The sequence below is a fragment of the Balaenoptera acutorostrata genome, chromosome 5 (assembly GCF_949987535.1).
Source record: "Balaenoptera acutorostrata chromosome 5, mBalAcu1.1, whole genome shotgun sequence".
NCBI lineage: Eukaryota > Metazoa > Chordata > Mammalia > Artiodactyla > Balaenopteridae > Balaenoptera > Balaenoptera acutorostrata.
This window is the reverse complement of record NC_080068.1, coordinates 127,883,210-127,907,314: the sequence shown is the minus strand read 5'-3', so window position 1 is coordinate 127,907,314 and position 24,105 is coordinate 127,883,210.

Here is a 24,105-nt window from a genome sequence, read left to right as displayed (position 1 = left end):
TGATAAATCTGAGGGGAGACTTCTAAATATAAATTCATCCCTTCAGGAAATACCTTCAGTTTCTCTATAAAATCAATACAGACATTTTGTCACATTTCTGGAATACTTCATTACTAACTGTTCAGTTGTAATTAGGTGTTTGGGAATTTTTTATGCCATGCTCCTCTGTATTAACTGTCACAAGACTATACCACAGTGCCAGTATTTTGGAAGAAATCTTATAGAATAGTGAGAGACTGATACTCTCATCAGTGAACAGGACAGAAAACATCAATATATTCAAAAAAGAAACTCAAGGAAAATTAAGTAAATTATTCTGAATTTTAATCCCAGGTAATTAAGAGTAGAAAAATAACTGAATTAGTGTCAACATTATTACTTAGAAGTAATTTTCATGTCCATCTAACACTTTGGGAAGTGAAGCAAACATACCCAAGAATCTCTTGAAAGTTTCAGAAATAATGATAGTTGTAAAAGAGAATAATTTTTACAAACTTGAAGCTATTTTAGAAGGCTTTTTTATAAAGACAAAAGCCTGCTTTTGAAATGGTTGTAAGTAAAATGAATTAAATTACCTTGGATAAAGGTTAATTGATATATTCCTGAGTTATTTCTGCAGCAGTTTAGAGCATTTAATAAAAATTTCCATGGCAAATAGTATACTCTGTCAGCATATCTGTGGAAGAGAAATAGTGATTGATGATGGAATTATATGTTTCAGACTTGAATTCCATGGATCATAGTAAAGTCATGACACTGTCCTGTTGCACTAGAAGGATGTCCATGGTTGGTGTGTTCATGGGTTTACATTCATATATATAATTGCCACTGACCATTGTTTAGGGCACTCTACAATGTGATCACTGAAGCAAGAGTTAATTTTGTCCTGTATACCTCTTTCTCTTTCCCCCTCTCTCTAACACACACACACACACACACACACACACCAACATCCACGCACACACACACGGGTTCACAAAGCTAGTTTTGAGAAGAGAAAAGTCAGACAAAAACTTTTATGATAACTTGTCTACATTGCACAATATAAACAACTAAGCTTCATACAGTAGGAAAGAAGTGATAAGTCATTTCTTAGCAATTTTGAAAAAATCATAGCAATTTTGAAAAAATCCTTTTGGTTTGCTTTTATTAAAAATATTTGCTCATGGAGATTTTTTGCAAGTCAAACAGTGAGTTTGTTCACTTGTACACATCTACATTAAATGCATTTTTGTTCAGCTGGTGAGAAATCAATTGCAAAACAACTCTTCATCAAAATTAACATTTGAAAAACTCAAACTGGCAACTGGTCTCATCAGCTGCAATATATTCAATTAACATAGTCATGTTCTGTGTGGCAGATACTTTTCTAGGCAACAGGAATATAAAGCTTCCGTAAGGGTTGAGGAGAAGGAAATTTATATTAGAATAATAGGGAATTCATGTGAGGAGCAAGCAGTTCTTAAGAGGAAGGGATCAACTCGTCTCAGGCAGGGAAACGAAGGGTTCAGAAAGAATTGTACATTTAAATAAGTTTTTAGAGAAGAGTAGGTAATATCTACATAGAAAAAAATGATGAGACAGCAACAAAGCATTAAGAAACTGAGATCATATTATCCTTTCCTTGCACCAAGATCACAGAGTAACAGTCAGATATGCCAGAAGGGAGGGAGAGAGGAAAAAAAAAATATATGTATATGTATATTTTTGACATGCCAAAATAGATGACATGTCATAGAATAGATCATGAAACATGAATATACATTAAATTAGTTATGCACTTTTCAGGAGAAAAAATATACCACAGTACTATTTATTCTACCACTATGTAAAGAGCAAAGCAACTTGATTAAGAAAGACACTTAAACTGGAAATCATCTCTGAGCACCTCTTATCTTATTTGATCTGTTGCCACTGTTTGTGCTGGTGGCTGGGGGGCGAGGGCACAGACTGCACAGGTGCTGTGCAGGGCCCCCAGGCCCCACTCTGATGCTGCTCTAAAGAAGAACACTCGGGTAGAGGGAAATAGTACAGTGTGGTCAAAGCATGCAAATAGGGTGGCATGGATGTAGCTTCAAGTGTACCCCATAAGCATCAAATTATTTCTGACAAAGGTGATTTCACTGGAGTAGGTTACTTCTCTCAGGGTGGGAACAGGCAGGAAATGTTTGAGAAACAAGGGATCTAGCCTTTTCTTTTGACTGAGTTGTTTTCTAAGGAACCGCCCTTCAGAAATTAGAATTTCAGGATTTTGCTTTCCTAAGTAGATTATTTAAACTAAGGTGAGAATCTGAAAAATGGGAGGGATTTGGAGAAGCTGTATAGAGAAGATATGAAAGAAGCTGCTAATAGCCAGAGAGCTTGGAGGGGTAAGATTAAAGAATTTCAGAATATATTTTATAAAACTTTACTTTAAGGTGAGCATCTCTCCCTGAAATCTTTCATAAAATCTACATTACCTGCCATAAGCACTGTGGTTGGATTGTTGGTTTTCTAACAAAGGCTTTGTATGAGCCACAGTGTGGAACAAGAGCTGAGAGTACTCATGAAAGGCCAAGAAATTATGGATTCTAACTGGATTTTGTAAATTATAAAGAAGTATTATGCCATTTATTGAAAGAAGTATTAACTGTTAATGAAATATGAGCATTTGAATGTGAAACTTTTACTAGATATAGCTTAAGAAAATAAACTCAAGCCTTCATTGTCCAGAACGTGATGATTAAACAAAGTTAAAATAAAGAATTCTAAGGTAAGAAATATATGTAAAAATGGTAAAAAGTATGTATCTTTTAAGCTATTTTTTGGTGGAATGGAGAGATTTCTTCCCTTTTTTTTTTTTTTTTGGTAGAAGGAACTTTGACAATGCTACATGTAGCCAGCAAATAGTATTTAACTCATGCCCATGTTTGCTTTGTTTAGATTTGTAATAATTTCTTTAAAAAAAAAAAAGAATTAAATTAATTTATTTATTTTTGGCTGCATTAGGTCTTCATTGCTGTGCGTGGGCTTTCTTTAGTTGCGGCAAGTGGGGCTACTCTTCTTTGAGGTGCACAGGCTTCTCATTGCGGTGGCTTCTCCTGTTGTGGAGCACAGGCTCTAGGCATGCAGGCTTCAGTAGTTGTGGCACACGGGCTCAGTATTTGTGGCTTATGTGCTCTAGAGCACAGGCTCAGTAGTTGTGGTGCATGGGCTTAGTTGCTCCACGGCATGTGGGATCTTCCCAGATCAGGGCTCTAACCTGTGTCCCCTGCATTGGCAGGCAGATTCTTAACCACTGCGCCACCAGGGAAACCCCACGGATTTGTAATCATTTCTTGTTGAGTACTTACTATGTGCTTGTCACTTGATCCTGCAATTTTTGCAGGTCCAAGGATTTAGTGGGGAGCTCTGAGATATGGCCTGCAGTCTCCAATGGAGGGCTTAACACATATTATCTGATTTCAGCTCCCTTCATCAGTGCTGTGTCAGCACAGGAAGGGAACCGTGGGAGGCAGTGTACCTGCAGGCAGGGAATTAGCCTGGGAGGTGAGAGGTGAGGTTGACTGGATGTGAAGCCTTAAGAAAGCTGCTCAATATTCCTGAGATTCAGATGCGGTGTCACTATTCTACCAAAGTTAAACTGAAATTGTAAATGTAAAATAAAATTTCTCCCCAGTAATATTACTGAACCTAACTTGGGTCTCCTCGTCCATGTGCAGTAAAGCCAATCTATTAACACTGGGTTGCAGTGAAGGAAAGTACATTTATTGCAGGACACCAGTCAAGGAGAACAGACAGCTCATGCTCAAAAGACCCGAACTCCTGGATGGTTTTCAGGAAAGGGGTTTTAAAGGCAGTGTGAGAGGGGGCTGCAGGGTGTGTGATCAGCTCGTGCACAATTCTCAGACTGGTTGGCATCAAGGTGAAGTTTCAAGCATCATCAACCTTCTGTTTTCAACCAGTCTAGGGTCTATGTTCTCGCAGTCAGCAGTTTTCATCTGGTGGGGGTCTGCTTCCTTTAAAAACAACTTAGGAATATGTGTCAAGCCTTTATCTGTATCTTTCAGGGAACTGGGAGTTTGGTGATTCTGCTATGTGGTGGATTTATTGTCTAAATTGTCACCAGTTTCCCAGCCCGACAACTATTCTTTGTTTCTACATCTTCACATTTCCTGATCATTAACTCTTGAGTCAGTCTTTTGAGACTCAAGGGAGGCCTGGGATACTAAAGCAAAAGCCTTTTACTTCAAAGGACAGGGACACAAGGGCTTGTATACAGTTTCCAAAAATTCTAGTTATCTCCCACACAACATAACTGGTAGAATTTCACCCAAGATATCTCCAAATAGAAAAATTTTAAGATTCAATTATATTTTAATATTTTGCAATAGAAATCTTGATCTACTTATTTTTCTTATATTTCATATGTATGTATGTATTTTATATTTGTCCTCTTTGTGGATTCCATGCCTGTTACTGCTAAGCTAACCATCTTTTCTGAGAGAAACAGCTCTAGAAAGGTAATTCCTGAGAGTATTTTTTAAATATTTGAGTTCTCTTTCTAATCTTCAAGGAGCTTCGCTGCTATTATTTCTATTCTACTGCTTTTTTTTGTCGCTATTGCTTTACCTTACGTACTCATTTACGTTTACTGGAAATATGATTTTAAGGGTGGAATAAGTTACAAGTATATGACTATAGTTTTCCTGATGGAGACCACAAGAACAATTTCTCTCATGTATCAAATTTGCAATCGTTCATTGAACTTTACCAGAGGCACCAGTGAGATGTCATCTCTTGAACGCTCTGACCCCATATACCTGATTGTGTTTCTTTCTTTCTTCACATTAGCTGCTTGGATGGCTTTGAGATAAATGTGTTGTACTTCTAGAACATGCACAGAATTTCATGACCTGTCCTTGTGCATCTCATCCTGCAGCATGTTATTTTTCTATCCTACCATAACTCCATACCTCATTTTTCTCACCTATTTTACCTTTATTTTGTCCTGCAGACAACTTTGTCAACCTCCATTAAAACTTTCTAGAATACAATAAGGTATGTAAATTATATTTACCTAAAGAAATTCAACAAAGGAACTTCTGAGGAAAGGTTCCAGTTTGAGCAATAACAAATAACAGTTAAATGTAGTTACATCAACAGTTTAAAATGTTTTTAAAAAGTAACTAGAGGGGCTTCCCTGGTGGTGCAGTGGTTGGGAGTCCGCCTGCCAATGCAGGGGACATGAGCTCGAGCCCCGGTCTGGGAAGATCCCATATGCCGCGGAGCAACTAGGCCCGTGAGCCACAACTACTGAGCCTGCGCGTCTGGAGCCTGTGCTGCGCAACAAGAGAGGCCGCGATAGTGAGAGGCCCGCGCACCGCGATGAAGAGTGGCCCCCACTTGCCGCAACTAGAGAAAGCCCTCGCACAGAAACGAAGACCCAACACACCCATAAATAATGAATAAATAAATTAAAAAAAAAAAGTAACTAGAAAAATATAAATCCGTAGGACACTCAAATTTGTGGGCAAATTCACACCAAACTCCTTCATTTTTTTTTTTTTTGTTGAAAACTTTATGATGTCTAGATCAGGGGTTGGCGGGCTAAATCTAAGTAAATTTTACTGGAACTCAGGTACATCCATTCACTTACATATTGTCCGTGGCTGCTTTCAGCCTATAATTGCAGAGGGAAGGAGTTGGAACAGAGAGTATATGGCCCACAAATCCTACAATTTACTATCTGGCCAGTTATAGGACAAAATTTGCTGACCCATGCTCTAGGTGATTTTGTTAACCTACTGAGTTCTTTTCAGACAGTGAGTGTTGCACCTGTATAGTGCCACCTGTGGTGAGCCCTGGAGGCCCAAGCTGGAAATGTGGTATAGAGTATCTGCTAAAGAAATTCCTGACTCTGGTTTCTCCATCAGTATTAATTACAACACAGGCCTCTGGGGTCAAACATACCTACTCATCAGGGAGAATTATTTATTTTAGAGAATGTGAGCAAACATAATTCACATATCTATTTTTGTCTGGTGAATAACCAGATGATCTATAATAGATTCATTACATAAAACAATTTCCATGTACATGGAGAAAATATTCAATTTTCCTAATGGACTCATACATTACAGTTCATATACTTAAGATACTCTTCTATTTTTAAAAAGTGAATTAAATTTGTCGGGAGACCAAAAATTCTCTAGTAGAAACAGAATGGACAACCTCTGTTTTGATCAGCTTAATCCAATGACATATCTCAAAAAAGGAAAGCCATCTTTTTCCACCCGTATCACATGTGTCTGTCTGCCTGTTTGGGAAAGGGCTATGAAATCTAAGGGGAGTTATTATGTTACTGATGAAAAGCTCCAATCTGTAACACATATGTGCATTTCAGTATATAGTATCTGCTTATTTTCATTAAATTGCATTAAATGCTTCAATATGTAGCAGAGTCATCTTCCTGAGGAAGCATATACTTGTGGAATTCTTTGTGGCGTCCTTGGGAATCCCTCTACCACGTATCCATGGCATCCTGCCGCTACTAGACTCATTCCTTCCTGTACCCTGGTCTATTTATTGACAGGGTCATTTTTCCTTTCTTACTCTAAGATTTTGCTCTGTCCCTAAGCTGCTGTTTTTGAACTGAAAAATAAAGTGGGAGGGGCAAAGGATAATATATTTGAGGAAAAAATATAACACTACTAGAAATTACTGCATGATGACTGTTTTCTTACTTAAAGGCAGAGGCAGAATTTTTCTCTCATTTTCCCCCACAAACAACTATACATTAGACCTAAGCTAAAGTTTGAAGTAGCAGAACAATGAAAGCTGATATTTTCCAAGCTGAGAGAATTTCACCAGTCACACATATTCACCATGTTAGGTAAGTGGAAATGAATAACCACTTTTTTAGAAACTTTTATTCTCTGTTACAAGGCATGCAATCTATATATGAACTTTAAAAAAGTAGTTGATTTTAAAATTTCCTCTTTTAACATACACTGTTTTTGTTATCACTGGAGAAAATAATTGCAAATGTACCTCAACATTTAAGTATTATTTTACTTTATGCTTTTGCAAGCATCTGATAGCATACAAGTGTTTTTCTTTTCAGTTATTCTAGGTTAACCATTCATCTTTGTAATCACTTAGCAGTGCGCCAGACACATAGTAGATACTAAGTAAGGTTTCTTTTTAACCAAACTGAACTTCAAGTCCCCAAATCCATCTTATTTCCAAGTTTTCTACTTTATCAGCTAAAAGTCATCATCCTGTTAATTTTGAGGACAAATAACACACTTTTTGAAACATGAAAATCAGATATAAGCTGTTATTTATTTATTTTTTGTACACCAGAAAAACAAGTGAAATGCCAGAAAAAATAATTCTAGATGAAATTCAATTATTGCTTGTTAGTTTCAAGTACAAATATCTGGAGGATATTTGCTTCCTATAAAGTACAAAAAAACTCCGGGTGGGTGGAGGGCACATGGCATACTGTGATACATAGGTGTAATCAGTAAAGTATCTGAAACTCTGGAAATCAAATAAGTGTAGAACTTGATGAGACTATTTTCTCTCATTTGGGTGAGTCATTATAACAAGCAAACTCACACTTAGAGTTTAAAAACTTGTGTTTACACTCAGCCAAGTATTGCTGTAGCTTTGTTACTTCCTATGCCTAGTGGGGGATCTCAGTAAGGTGGCAAAGATGACAGTCACAGCATTATCCTGTAGACACCCATTAGTCACTGCATACATACTTGACCTTCTGTTTTCCTCTGCACCACTTTTGGGGTAGGAAAACCTGCATCAGACAGCAGGAGAGGGAAGAATTTCCTTCCAAGTCTAGGTGCTTGTAGCTATTTTGAAACAAATCAGCAATTCCTATCAAGTTACATAGAAGAAGTGAAAATATGTATTAAAATAGTATTTGTTTTTATTTATAGACAATGCCTCTCAAAACAACTCACTTATGTAAAAAGATAATTCAGAATTTGTTGTCATTAGTAATGGTAACAATAAAAATTAATAGCTTAAGAATAGTGTATATATCAGGCACTATTCTAAGCAATTTATACACGATTAATTTGTTTAATCTTCAATACTTCACAAGTCTGAGGCAAAGTAAGGTTAAATAATTTATCCAAGGTCACACAAAAGGGATAAATAATTCTGTCTCCAGATCCAAGCCATCTCCCCAAGCTCATATTAAAATAAGCATATAGGTACTTTGAGGTCTCAGATTTCTATCAACATCCCTCTAACGTTAGCAGGAAGCACGGGTTCTATTACAGAAGAGGGACTCAAATGAGTCGCATCCTATTTGAGAGGCTGTAGGCTATAGTGGTTAAAAGCACCAACTCTTCAGCTAGGATTTTGAACCCTGGATTAGAGGCCCTTAAAGTTACATAATCTCTCTCTGGTTTACTTTCCTATTCTGTTATGTGGCGATAATGATAGTACCTACCTCATAGAATCATCATGATGATTAAACGGACTAATATGCATAAAGTGTTTAGACTAGTACCTGGCAATTAAGAAGCACTATATAAATGTAATTGATGATTATGATTATGACTGTTGTGAGTTGAATTGTGCCCCCCAAAATATATGTTGAAATTCTAATCCCCAGTGAATGTGATTGTACTGATATTTGGAAATAGAGTCTTTGCAGATGTAAACTGAGATAGGTTTATACTGGATTAGGGTGAGCCCTAAATCCAATACTGGTATCCTTATAAGGAGAGAGAGATTTGGAGATACAGAGAGACCTAGGGAACAAGGCCAGGTGATAACAGAGGCAGAGATTGGAGTTATGTTGCCACAAGCCAAGAAATGCCAAGGATTGCAAACCAGAAACTAGGAAGAGGCAAGGAAGGATTTTTCCCTTCAGAAGGAGCATGGCTCTGCCAACATTTTGATTTTGGACTTAACTCTAGAACTTTGAAGATGATGATGATGATGATGATGGTGGTGGTGGTGATGATTTCTTAGTCTTAGGTTGAAGTTTATTAATTCAGTCAGAAATTTCTGTCAACTATTATATGTCAGACATCAAGCTAGTCTAAAATTATATGGTTTAAATGGATTTATTAAATATGGCCTACTCATTACAAGCCTTAAATATTTTAGAATCAGAATGTAATATTTGAAAATGAAAGTACCATATTTAAATTTGAAGTTGTTCACGCAAGGTCACTATAGATGTAGAAGTGATGCAAGTATTTTGAACTAGTTCCCACATCATATGTCATAGATGGCAATTATCAGTCTATCAATCTGAGAAACCACCTAAAGAATTAAACTAATAGGAATTCAGCACATATTTCTGGAGGATAATGTCATTTTGAGATCTGGAAATTCATTTTATTATTTGGTTTATTCTGGTTAAATTATTTTAAAGATTTATTTTCTCATCCATGTATCAAGAATGTGTTTTCTGCTGCTCATTCCTAGAGCAAAGGCAATGAAAAGTCCTGGCAAAGCTTATGACTTTTGCTGAATTGTAATATTGTAAATTAAATATCGTGATATAAATTTGACTATCTGATGAGATGACTTCATGCATTCCAGACCTGAAAATGAGTTCATGTTCTCTTTTTGGGCCACGACAAAAGAAAAGCATTGTGTCCATGTGGAAGAATATGGAGAAATAAACTATTTTTATGTTATGGAACAGAGTTGCTAGCCGTATACTTTTATTATATCTGAGTCAGTATATGCTTGTGAAGTGTATTTGAATGTCACTTGGTCTATCAGAAAAACGCATTGCAATTCTCAGTTGGTCATTACATTAAGCAAAATACATGGTATGAAAACAGCTAGAACGAGAAAAATAAAGATGGATACATTGATAGGAGTATTTTATATTCCTGTTATGAGCTATATTTCTTTGAATTCAACCTTCAAGGTCAAACATTATTACATCAAATTTTAAATCTTAGAAAGATGGAGAAGACAATTTGCGCATAGTGTAGTGTGTGTGTTTCTGTGTGCACATTATCAGATTATTCTAAAATCAATATTGCCATCTAGAGAAAAGCTCTAATTCATTCTGATAACAAAGCAGTGTTTTCTTTTTTAATAAAAAGTAGAATATTACTCTAATTTTTTCTCAGTGTCAATTCAGATTTCATAATAATGATAAGCCATTTGAAAGTAAATTAGACAGACTAAACTCTTCAGAAATTAATGTTGCAAGAAAATATCTAAAAATAGATATGTACAAAATCAAGTAAATCTAAGGAAAAACATGCTCACTATTTTCTGATTTATTTTTTCAATTAAATAAATATCTCAGATCAGATTTCAAGAGACACAGTAAGGAGTATAGTAGCTAAACTGTTAATTTGGTTTTGCCAAATTCCTTACATAATTGCTCCCCTTCTTACTCTTTACAGATACACTCTTCCACATGAGTAGAGAAATGGCAGCCATCAATTGGTTTATCCATTCCTTCATACTAAACCATTTATCAAGTCCTGATACATGCAAGACATTAGGGAAAATGAGTAAAATAAGACAAGCAAGGGAACTGGTATTCATTTAAGAGATTTTATAGGAGCAGACAAGACAATCCTTCTAGATGTGAACAGATGTTTCTGCTTCCCTGGTTGGTTTAGCCTTGACCCAGGTGATCTTCCCCTGGCCATCTCTTCTTTCAAAGCTCTTATCCCTCTGGAGTTCACCAATCTGGGAAACAAGGGCAGAGACACAACCTCCCACACCATGGAGGAGATATACAGCCTACTGTCAGTTACAACCACAATACATGCTACCAAGCACACATGTTTAGTGGCTTTTTAGGAAAACCATAGGTAAGAAATTGCAATGGTCTCAGGAGTTCCCTGGCAGCCCAGTGGTTAGGATTTGGTGCTTTCACTGCCTTGCCTCAGGTTCAATCCCTGGTCAAGGAACTAAGATTCTACAGGCTACGTGGCGCTGCCAAAAAATAAAAATAAAAATAAAAAAAGAAATTGCATTGGTCTCAAACCATCTCAAAATGGTCTCTAGAATTTGGGTCATTGATCAAAGTTATAAATAATTTCATCTTTTACTTCTTATATTTTAGATAGTTTGCATGTTCATTCTTATGGGATCTTTTCATCTGAAGCTGGTCTTATTAACCAATCTGAAAATTAGATCTCTAGGAATTAAAGACTTAGTCCTTTTATATATACTTTTATATGAAGCCCATAATAAGTCAGAGTATAAATTTTGTATTACTTTTGGACTAAAAGATTATATTAGTTTGCTAGGGCTACCTTAACTAAGTACTACAGACTGGGTGGCTTAAAGAAAATAAATTTGTTTTCTCCTAGTTCTGGAGGCTAGAAGTCTAAGATCAAGGTGTTGGCAAGTTTGGTTTCTTCTGAGACCTCTCTCCTTGACTTGCAGATGGCTACTTTCTCACTGTGTCCTCACAGGGTTGTCCCCCTGTCTTTGTGTGCTGAGTCCTAAACTCTTCTCAGAAGGACAAAGTCATATTGAATAAGGGCCCACTCTAATGATTCCTTTTTAATTTAGTTGCCTCTTTAAAGACCCTATCTCCAATACAGTTACATTCTGAGGTATTAGGGGGTTAGGGCTTCAACAAAGGAATTTTGAGGGGACACAAGTAAGCCCATAACAAAGGCATAACTTAAAACATTCAAAAATTACTAGAAAGTTAAATTTAGCAGCTAAGGTGTGAAACTAAACACATCTTTGAAAGATGAAATAAAACTTTCTAAAATATTAACTTTAATCAGATTGAAGATCTGTAGCTAATTAGTTTAACTGGACTAATATTTTTCCTGAAAATCTTCCAAAACTGTAAAGGACCCACTCAAGACAAAAATGAATTTCTCATAATATCTTAATTTTTTTTAACTTCCAAAACCTACCAAATTGGTAGCACTTGCTTGCCTATAGAGAGAACTTTTAAAATGCCATGGAATACTATTTAAGTAATTTCCTCTTCCCTCATATTTAGAGATACCACGCTTCTGTAATCTATAATCAGCCACAACAATTACTTGAGCTGTTTTATGTCAATAATTATCCTTTTTATTATAAGACGCAGATAAAACACTTGTTCTCTAAAAGCTGAACTCCACTCCTAAGAATGAGGGTCATTCCTGAGGACATGAAAAGAAAAAAAGAATAATAGTGTGTAGTAGGATACACTTTTGTCTCCCAAATGTCTCTACTGTCCAATGGGAGAGGTTTTTAAGGGCAGTACAATTATAGAGTTTAATTTTTAAAAACTATTGCTTTGATCTATATTAAATTGGAACAAAAAAACTCCTGGGGGAAATATTTAGGCTAATTTCTGTCATCTGAATTTTTTTAAGGATAAGATTTGTAAGAAGGAAGAATAAGGCATTAACACCAAGTGCCTAAGTGCACGTGTGTTTGGTGGTGGAGGCTGTGGTTGCAGTGGGTTTTGATGTGTCTAAGAAATTGCTGGGGAATACTGGTGAGAGGATGAGAGGCAGGAAGGTAGGATGAAGGGGTGGAACAGAGAAAAAGTGAGAACAGGACACTGAACAAAATAACCGGTTAAGTGTGTTATTTCAGACCAGCTCTTTAATCACACTGACATAGGACTGCTAAACATATTAGTGAATCTGTTTCTTCTGTGTGTGTGTTTGAGAATTTCAAAGATCTCTTCTCCAGTTACTGCCTAAAAGAATCATATTAATTTTAATCAGTGGTATCACTAAAGATTAGGCCCAGTCATTAAAAATTTTTTTAAAAAGATACTTTGTGAATACACAAAGTGAGGAGTAATAATCAGGCATTACTCTTCTATTTATTTAAAATAAAGATATTGGGAGACCTTCAAGATGGTGGAGGAGTAAGACATGGAGATCACCTTCCTCCCCACAAATACATCAAAAATTCATATACATGTGGAACAACTCCTACAGAACACCTATTGAATGCTGGCAAAAGACCTCAGACTTCCCACAAGGCAAGAAACTCCCCACATACCTGGGTAGGGCAAAAGAAAAAAGGAAAAACAGAGACAAAAGAATAGGGACAGGACCTGCACCACTGGGAGGGAGCTGTCAAGGAGAAAAAATTTCCACACACTGGGAGGCCCCTTCACTGGTGGAGGTGCGGGGTGGCGGTGGGGGGAGCTTCAGAGCCACGGAGGAGAGTGCAGCAACAGGGGTGCAGAGGGCAAAGCGGAGAGATTCCTGCACAGAGGATCACTGCTGACCAGCACTCACCACCCTGAGAGGCTTGCCTTCTCACCCGCCGGGGCGGATGAGGGCTGGGAGCTGAGGCTTGGGCTTCGGAGGTCAGATCCCAAGGAGAGGACTGAGGTTAGCTGTGTGAACACAGACTGAAGGGGGCTAGGGCACCACAGCTAGGTGGGAAGGAGTCCGGGAAAAAGTCTGGAACTGTCTGAGAGGCAAGAGACCATAGTTTCGGGGTACACGAGGAGAGGGGATTCAGAGCATGACCTAAACGAGTGCCAGAGACAGGCGCAAGCTGCGGCTATCAGCGCGTACACCAGAGACGGGCATGAAACACTAACGCTGGTGCTGCAGCCACCAAGAAGCCTGTGTGCAAGCACAGGTCACAATCCTCACCTCCCCTCCCAGGAGCCTGTGCAGCCTGCCACTGCCAGGGTCCCATGATCTAGGGACAACTTCCCTGGGAGAACACATGGCGTGCCTCAGGCTGTTGCAATGTCACGCTGGCCTCTGCCACCACAGGGTGGCCCCGCATCCCATACCCCCCTCTCCCCTGGCCTGAGTGAGCTAGAGCCTCCTAATCAGCTGCCACTTTAACCCCGCCCTGTCTGGGCAAAGAACAGCTGCCAGAGGGTGACCTACACACAGAGGCGGAGCCAAATCCAAAGCTGAAGCCCAGGAGCTGTGCAAACAAAGAAGAGAAAGGGAAATCTCTCCCAGCAGCCTCAGAAGCATCGGATTAAGTCTCCACAATCAACTTGATGTACCCTGCATCTCTGGAATACCTGAATAGATAACAAATCATCCCAAAATTGAGGTGGTGGACTTCAGGAGCAACTGTAGATTTTGGGTTTACTTTCTGCATCTAATTTGTTTCTGGTTTTATGTTTATTTTAGTTTAGTGTTTAGAGCTTCATTTGTTTATTGATTTAGTTGCTCTCTTCCTTTTTTTATATATATATATAATTTTTTTTCCTTTTCCTCTTTTTGTGAGTGTGTATATGTATGCATTTTTGTGTGATTATAGCTTTGCTTTTACCATTTGTCTTAGGGTTCTGTCTGTCTGTTTTGTTTTTTCTTTTAGTATAGTTTTTAGTGCTTGTTATCATTGGTGGATTTGTTTTTAGGTTTAGTTGCTCTCTTCTTTCTTTTTTTTAGTACTTAAAAATTTTTTTATTTTTAATAATTTTTTCCTATTTTTTATTTTAATAACTATTTATTTTATTTTATTTTTTTCTTTCTTTCTTTCTTTTTTTTCTCCCTTTTCTCCTGAGCCGTGTGGCTGAGAGTGTCTTGGTACTCTGACTGGGTGTCAGGCCTGTGCCTCTGAGGTGGGAGAGCCGAGTTCAGGACATTGGTCCCCCAGAGACCTCCTGGCCCCATGTAATATCAAATGGCAAAAGCTCTCCCAGAGGTCTCCATCCCAACACTAAGACCCAGCTCCACTCGATGACAGCAAGCTCCAGTGCTGGACACCCCATACCAAACCACTCGCAAGACAGGAACACAAACCGACCCATTAGCAGAGAGGCTGCCTAAAATCTTAAGTTCACAGACACTCCAAAAAACACCACCAGATGCAGTCCTGCCCACCAGGAATACAAGATCCAGCCTCATCCACCAGAACACAGGCACCAGTCCCCTCCACCAAGAAGCCAACACAACACACTGAACCAACCTTACCCACTGAGGGAAGACACCAAAAACAGTGGGAACTAAGAACCTGCAGCCTGTGAAAAGGAGACCCCAAACACAGTAAGTTAAGCAAAATGAGAAGATGGAGAAATATGCAGCAGATGAAGGAGAAAGGTAAAAACCCACCAGACCAATCAAATGAAGAGGAAATAGGCAGACTACCTGAAAAAAAAACTCAGAGTAATGATAGTAAAGGTGATCCAAAATCTTGGAAGTACAATGGAGAAAATATGAGATACGTTTAAGAAGGACCTTGAAGAACTAAAGAGCAAACAATGATGAACAATGCAATAAATGAAATTAAAAATTCTTTAGAAGGAATCAATAGCAGAATAACTGAGGCAGAAGAACGGATAAGTGACCGGGAAGATAAAATAGTGGAAATGACTACTGCAAAGCAGAATAAAGAAAAAAAAAAATGAAAAGAATTGAGGACAGTCTCAAAGACCTCTGGGACAACATTAAATCCACCAACATTCGAATTAAAGGGGTCCTTGAAGAGGAAAAAAATAGGGACTGGGAAAATATTTGAAGAGATTATAGTTGAAAACTTCCCTAATATGGGAAAGGAATTAGTCAATCAAGTCCAGGAGGTGCAGAGAGTCCCATACAGGATAATTCTAAGGAGAAACACAAGACACATACTAATCAAACTGTCAAAATTAAATACAAAGAAAAAATATTAAAATCAGCAAGGGAAAAGCAACAAATAATATACAAGGGAAACCCAATAAGGTTATCGCTGATATTTCAGCAGAAACTCTTCAAGCCAGAAGGGAGACATATTTAAAGGGATGAAAGGGAAAAACCTACAACCAAGATTACTCTAACCAGCAAGGATCTCATTCAGATTCGATGGAGAAATTAAAACCTTTATAAACAAGCAAAAGCTAAGAGAATTCAGCACCACAAAACCAGCTTTACAACAAATGCTAAAAGAACTTCTCTAGGCAGGAAACACAAGAGAAGGAAAAGACCTACAATAACAAACCCAAAACAATTAAGAAAATGATAATAGGAACATATATATTGATAACTACCTTAAATGTAAATAGGTTAAATGCTCCAGCCAAAAGACATAGACTGGCTGAATGGATACAAAAACAAAAACCATATTTATGCTGTGTACAAGAGACCACTTCAGACCTAGGGACACATACAGACTGAAAGTGAGGGGATAGAAAAAGATAGTCCTTGCAAATGGAAATCAAAAGAAAGCTGGAGTAGCAATTCTCATATCAGATAAAATAGACTTTAAAACAAAGACTAGTATAAGAGACAAAGAAGGACACTACATAATGATCAAGGGATCAATCCAAGAAGAAGATATAACAATTGTAAATATTTATGCACCCAACATAGGAGCATCTCTATACATAAGGCAAAAGCTAACAACCATAAAAGGGAAAATCGACAGTAACACAATAAGAGTAGGGGACTTTAACACCCCACTTTCACCAATGGACAGATCATCCAAAGTGGAAATAAATAAGGAAACCCAAGATTTAAATGATACATTAAACAAAATGGACTTAATTGATATTTATAGGACATTCCATGAAAAACAATAGAATACACTTTCTTCTCACGTGCTCATGGAACATTCTCTAAGATAGATCATATGGGTCACAAGTCAAGCCTTGGTAAATTTAAGAAAATTGAAATCATATCAAGTATCTTTTCTGACCACAATGCTTTGAGACTAGATTTTTTACCAGAAAAAAATCTGTCAAAAAAATACAAAAACATAGATGCTAAACAATACACTACTAAATAACCAAAGGATCACTGAAGAAATCAAAGAGGAAATCAAAAAATACCTAGGAACAAATGACATGAAAACATGATAACTCAAAACCTATGAGGTGCAGCAAAAGCAGTTCTAAGAGGGAAGTTTATAGCAATACAATCCTAACTTAAGAAGCAAGAAACATCTCAAATGAACAACCTAACCTTACACCTAAAGCAATTAGAGAAAGAAGAACAAAAAAAAAAAGAAACCCAAAGTTAGCAGAAGGAAAGAAATCATAAAGATCAGATCAGAAATAAATGAAAAAGAAATGAAGGAAACAATAACAAAGATCAATAAAAGTAAAAGCTGGTTCTTTGAGAAGATAAACAAAATTGATAAACCATTAGCCAGGGATATGATTCAAATCAATAGAATTAGAAACGAAAAAGGAGAAGTAACAGCTGACACTGCAGAAATACTAAGAATCATGAGAGATTACTACAAGCAAGTATATGCCAAAAAAATGGACAACCTGGAAAACATGGACAAATTCTTAGAAAAGCACAACCTTCTGAGACTGAACCAGGAAGAAATAAAAAATATAAACAGACCAATCACAAGCATTGAAATTGAAACTTTGATTTAAAATCTTCCAACAAACAAAAGCCCAGGACCAGATGGCTTCACAGGCGAATTCTATCAAACAGTTAGAGAAAAGCTAACACCTATACTTCTTAAACTCTTCCAAAATATAGCAGAGGGAAGAACACTCCCAAACACATCCTACCAGACCACCATCAACCTGATACCAAAACCAGACAAAGATGTCACAAAGAAAGAAAACTACAGGCCAATATCCCTAATGAGCGTAGATGCAAAAATACTCAACAAAATACTAGCAAACAGAATCCAACAGCACGTTAAAGGAATCATACACCATGATCAAGTGAGGTTTATCCCAGGAATGCACAGATTCTTCAATATATACAAATCAATCAATGTGATTCACCATATTAACTAATTGATGGAGAAAAACCATATGATCATCTCAATAGATGCAGAAAAACCTTCGACAAAATGCAACACCCATTTATGACAAAAACCCTCCAGAAAGTAGGCATAGAGGGAATCTACCTCAACATAATAACGGCCATATATGACAAACCTACAGCCAACATCGTTCTCAATGGTGAAAAACTGAAACCATTTCCACTAAGATCAGGAACAAGACAAGGTTACCCACTCTCACGACTATTATTCAACATTGTTTTGGAAATTTTAGCCACAGCAATCAGAGATGAAAAAGAAATAAAAGGAATCCAAATTGGAAAAGAAGAAGTAAAGCTGTCACTGTGTGCAGATGACATGATACTATACATAGAGAATCCTAAAGATTGTACCAGGAAACTACTAGAGCTAATCAATGAATTTGGTAGAGTAGCAGGATACAAAATTAATGCACAGAAATCTCTTGCATTCCTATATACTAATGATGAAAAATCTGAAAGAGAAATTAAGGAAACACTCCCATTTACCATTGCAACAAAAAGAATAACTTACCTAGGAATAAACTTACCTAAGGAGACAAAATTCCTGTATGCAGAAAACTATAAGACATTGATGAAAGAAATTAAAGATGATACAGACAGAGGGAGAGATATACCATGTTCTTGGATTGGAAAAATCAACATTGTGAAAATGACTATACTACCCAAAGCAATCTCCAGATTTAATGCAATCTCTATCAAACTACCAATGGCATTTTTCACAGATTTAGAAGGAGAAAATTTCACAATTTGTACAGAAACGAAAAGACCCCAAACAGCCGAAGCAATCTTGAGAAAGAAAAACGGAGCTGGAGGAATCAGGCTCCTTGACTTCAGGCTATACTACAAAGCTACAGCAATCAAGAGAGTATGGTACTGGCACAAAAACAGAAATATAGATCAGTGGAACAAGCTAGAAAGCCCAGAGATAAACTCACACATATATGGTCACCTTATCTTTGATAAAGGAAGTAAGAACATACAATAGAGTAAAGACAGCCTCTTCAATAAGTGGTGCTGGGAAAACTGGACAGCTACATGTAAAAGAATGAAATTAGAACACTCCCTAACACCATACACAAAAATAAACTCAAACTGGATTAAAGACCTAAATATAATGCTAGACACTATAAAACTCTTGGAGGAAAACATAGGCAGAACACTCTATGACATAAATCACAGCAAGATCCTTTTTGACCCACCTCCTAGAGAAATAGAAATAAAAACAAAAATAAACAAATGGGACCTAATGAAACTTAAAAGCTTTTGCACAGCAAAGGAAACCATAAAGAAGACGAAAAGACAACCCTCAGAATGGGAGAAGATATTTGCAAATGAAGCAAATTACAAAGGATTGATCTCCAAAATACATAAACAGCTCATGCAGTTGAATGTCAATAAAACAAACAACCCAATCCAAAATGGGCAGAAGACCTAAATAGACATTTCTCCAAAGAAGATATACAGATTGCAAAAAAACACATGTAAGGATGCTCATCATAACTAATCATTAGAGAATGCAAATCAAAACTACAATGAGGTATCACCTCATACCGGTCAGAATGGCCATCATCAAAAAGTCTACAAACAATAAATGCTGGAGAAGGTGTGGAGAAAAGGGAACCTTCTTACACTGTCGGTGGCAATGTAAATTGATATAGCCACTATCAAGAACAGTATGGAAGTTCTTTAAAATACTAAAAATAGAACTACCATACGACCCAGCCATCCCACTACTGGGCATATACCCTGAGAAAACCATACTTCAAAAAGAGTCATGTACCACAGTGTTCATTGCAGCTCTATTTACAATAGCCAGGACATGGAAGCAACCTAAGTGTCCATCGACAGATGAATGGATAAAGAAGATGTGGCACATATATACAATGGAATATTACTCAGCCATAAAAGGAAACGAAATTGAGTTATTTGTAGGGAGGTGGATGGACCTAAAGACTGTCATACAGAGTGAAGTAAGTTAGAAAGAGAAAAACAAATACCATATGCTAACACATACATATGGAATCTAAAACAAAGAAACAAAAATGGTTCTGAAGAACCTAGGGGCAGGACAGGAATAAAGACAGAAATGTAGAAAATGGACTTGAGGACATGGGGAGGGGGAAGGGTAAGCTGGGATGAAGTGAGAGCGTGTCATGGACATATATTCACTACCAAATGTAAAACAGATAGCTAGTGGGAAGCAGCTGTATAGCACAGGGAGATCAGCTTGGTGCTTTGTGTACACCTAGAGGGGTGGGATAGGGAGGATGGGAGGGAGATGCAAGAGGGAGGAGATATGGGGATACATGTATATGTGTAGCTGATTCACTTTGTTATACAGCAGAAACTAACACACCATTGTAAAGCAATTATACTCCAATAAAGATGTGAAAAATTTTTTAAAATTTAAAAAATGAAATAAAATAAAGGTATTAAACAAACCCAACATCATCATTTTGCTCTCAAAATTCTTAATAGTCCTTCATAAGCCTACCATCACAGTCATATTTCCAACTGCTTCCGTACTTTGTGATGCTCTCATTTTGGCTTTTTAGATCACATTACTGTTTTCTTCCTGGAGAGAGTTTATTCTACATACATAACTTTAAATTATATTTTAATAATACATAAAGTAGCAGGACTCTTTTCTCTAATAGTTTTGTTATCAGAGAGACCATTCTGATAACACAAAGACTACAATTGAATGTGCACTTGATATTGATTTAACTTGCTCTATAATGATGAGAAGCTCTGGAAACCACTTGGAGATTGTAAACTCTGGGAAGGTGGGTCCTGATGGACTCCAAAAGCATGAATACTGCTGTCTTTCTGTTACTAGCTAACGGGAACCACTGTCCAAAATAAGCAACAGTGTGGAGAAGGGCGGACAGCTCTCCTCCACAGTCGTAACTCTTAGTGCCTGTGGGGTGAAAGCTTTGAGAGACAGGACAATACACCTCCTTGATGGGGTTAGGGTTAAAGCAGTTGCAGGATGTGCATGCAACCATGCTTATGTTTGGGGGAAGCGAACACTTACTACACACTATTTGATTGCTTTAATCGCTGAGGTTACAACAACTAACACATAGTTCCTGCTTTCCAAGTGTTTAGTTTGGTCAGAAAGAAAACAGTTAATATTATAAAAGCAATGGAAGGGCACCAGAAGTTAATCTTAAAAAAACAAACAAACTATTTTTAAAATAAAGAATTAGTCATTTTAAAGTTGAATGTCTGACAATGTTTAAGTTTTTAAAATATTGTCTTAAATATTATATTTTCCAAAACTCTATTCAGGAATAGAATTAGTATTCATACTAATTGTTTAATTAAAGAGAATGTTTTTTTCTATGTTTGAAAAAGTCTGTTCCGACATTTCTTGTTTCTCAGTTTTCAGTGCCAAGACAGAGAACTAATTTGCCTGGTTGGGAGAAAAGGCACCTTACTCTCCAGTGGATGTTAATTACTTGAAGGCAAAAAGCAGGAGTTCTTAACTTGGGCCTATAGTTTTCCTGAAGTTATTAGCTGAATGATGTGTTGATGTAAACATTTTACAGAGGAGGATCGTAACTTTTAATAGATTTTCAAAATAATGACCCCTAATTAATAAGCAACATTTACTTTGGGGGATAATGGGAAACTAAATGCCAAGCATTTAAATTCTATTTTAGTGATAAAAACATCACAATAACTCATATTAGTTTTGCTAACCTTTTGTCCCTAAAATCATATTTACACTATCTTCAAATAAGTCCAACTTTCCTTCATCTTTATTTCTGGAATTCATTTTCTTAACTAAAAGGTTGCATTTTCCATAATGTCTGCCTACTTCCCAGAATATCAAAGTCATTTTTCATTTCAACACTATTCTCTAAATTTAATTCCCACAACATTCTACTTTATAATATTCTGGCCATACTTACTAAATCTTTTAACAATACTATGCATTCCAAGGTCAAGCTACAACTACTATTTATTTCTTCAAAAAGAAGAGCTAAGAACTAAAATTTTAGATGTTTTTATTTATTATACAAATTTCAAAATTATATCTTATAAAATAGTGCATTAAATTACAAAATGACATTTTTCCTTTTCTTAGATGTATGAATTAATGTATTTAAATTTTGACCTCTATGTTTGGCATAAACCATTGTCATCTCTAGAGCCTTTTTTTGAAATATAAAACACAATTTTTTAGTGTGCCTTGTTTTAATTTTCTTCTAATATGTTTGGGATATGACAACTATAAAATCTATGCATGTTGAAATTGTAAATTTTATCTCAAACCACAAACAGCCATTTATATTTGTGAACTCCACCATCTTTTTACTGCTAGTGCCTTTTAAAATGTCTGTTAAAAGACTTGTTTGCAGTATTCAATTTCAAAATTCAGTTAATTATTGAAAATAATTACTACTTCTGTATTAAATTTATTTTATTCCTTTTTTTATGATTTCTTCAGATGATCTCTACAAATACCTAAATATATAGGTAGTTAATATAGATTTAAATAATATATATACTTACGTCTAAATATATTTATGTAAATACAAATATCTAGAAATATCTATAAACTGATAACAGTGTGAGCCATCTTAGGCTTGTGTGTCTTCCCTGAATGGTACTTTGTTTTTTACAAAAAAGCAATTACGAGCACACCCAGGATCTTAAGAGATTTGTTTTACCCAAAGAAGTAATTTCCTAAGCATAATTGTGGAAAAATACAACTTGGTTTATTTTGTGATGTATAAAATATATTAAATTTGGCAATCACTTTATTTACAGTATAATACTCTACTGGTCATAAAACAGTCTCCAGTGAATGATTATTTCTTAGTTTTCACACACACAATGGAATAATAATAAAAATCTCTAAATTTATAAAAACTGATCTACTCAGTATCCCAGAATTGACTTGATTGATATTCAAACAATTATAAATAACAGTAGGGGAAAATGAACTGTAGTGTACTTTTGAATATAACAAAATTAATCATCTATGATATAATGCTCTATGTGCGCATGATGTCTTCTTATGTCTCCATTTTGGAAAAACAAAATTGATACCTAAATTTTTTTCTAATTATTCTCAGTTTCTTACATTACATTTGAAACCCTTAGGAAGTTTTGTAGTCAATTATAGTTTCTCTTTTCCTTTTAAATTTTTCCTCATAATTTCATATAACTTTTTTTTCAATAAGGCTATTTAATGGTTATAAACACTGGGTATACCAGAACATATTTGACTTTAATAATAGTAATTTAAATCCCATTCACATAGGGCATGAGTCAAGCAACAAATTTTCTACTAGTCCTTAACACTGAGTAATTTCAGCCAATGCTTCCACATTTCTTAGAATTACAAAATTGAATATGCCTTTACATAATATCTTTTAATCTTTATTGCTGGTTATTCTCCATATTGAAGAAAGGATTACATAGTAATGTGTAAGATCACAGTCATGGATGAGGTAACTTAGAAGCCATAATAAAGCAGTACATTCAGCAATGCCAATGAAGACACAGTAAGTTTTTCTTCCCATTTAAAAATTTCACCTAGTACAATTATTTTGAAGTACAGGAAACTTCCACATAAGAATGCTTTCTAATTTTCCTTCAGGTCATCACTTCTATCATCAGAATAAGAGACCAAGAATGAGTCAGAGACAAGAGGAAATGAAGACAACTGTAGCACAGTTTATATGTCAGATTTGTAGGGCCCAATGCTTTACAAGCTTTCTACATGTGTTCTGGTACTTTGCTAATGCAGCTACAATATCTCCAGGGCCTTTAACATCCTTTCTTTCATCTCTCAAGTGGCCCATAAATGATGGTTAGGAGAACACAGGAAAAAGAAAATGACCAGAGGGGTTTTCTAGTCATTTTTTCCAGTTTGATCATTTAAAACAAATTCTTTTTCCTTTTAATTGGTTCTACCTATCTTAGAGAAACTGTTTAAATTTTACAGAATCCCACAAGCTAACCAAATACCTAAAAAAAGTTCCAATCCCTCTTCAGGTATTGACAGTGATTTTAAGAGACCCACAGGTAGAGACAATGACATTCTTGCGCTGGATAGTTTATGAGCAAGTGGAATGTAAGCTTCCCTCTTTCTCCCCCATCAGCAATGAAAATAAGCCTAAAAATGGACTCAAGTTCAATTAGGGATTGCTTAATTGACCTGCTGTTGAGTCAGTCCTGATTTTCTTGTCACAGATTTTAGCTACAAAATTTAGAGTGTCTGAAAATGTTGCTGTTCACAATGTGTGTGAAAACTGTGTGAGTTGTAGCCCTCCAGAGCTGCTGAAATCATGCAGACTGAACATTAAATTTACCCTCCTCAGAGAAAGAACTTTTCTTTCAATGCATGACCTACTTACTCTTAAATATCAAAATGGTTATATTTGGTAGCTTCCTTTCTTTTTTTTTTTTTTTTTTTTTGTTCATT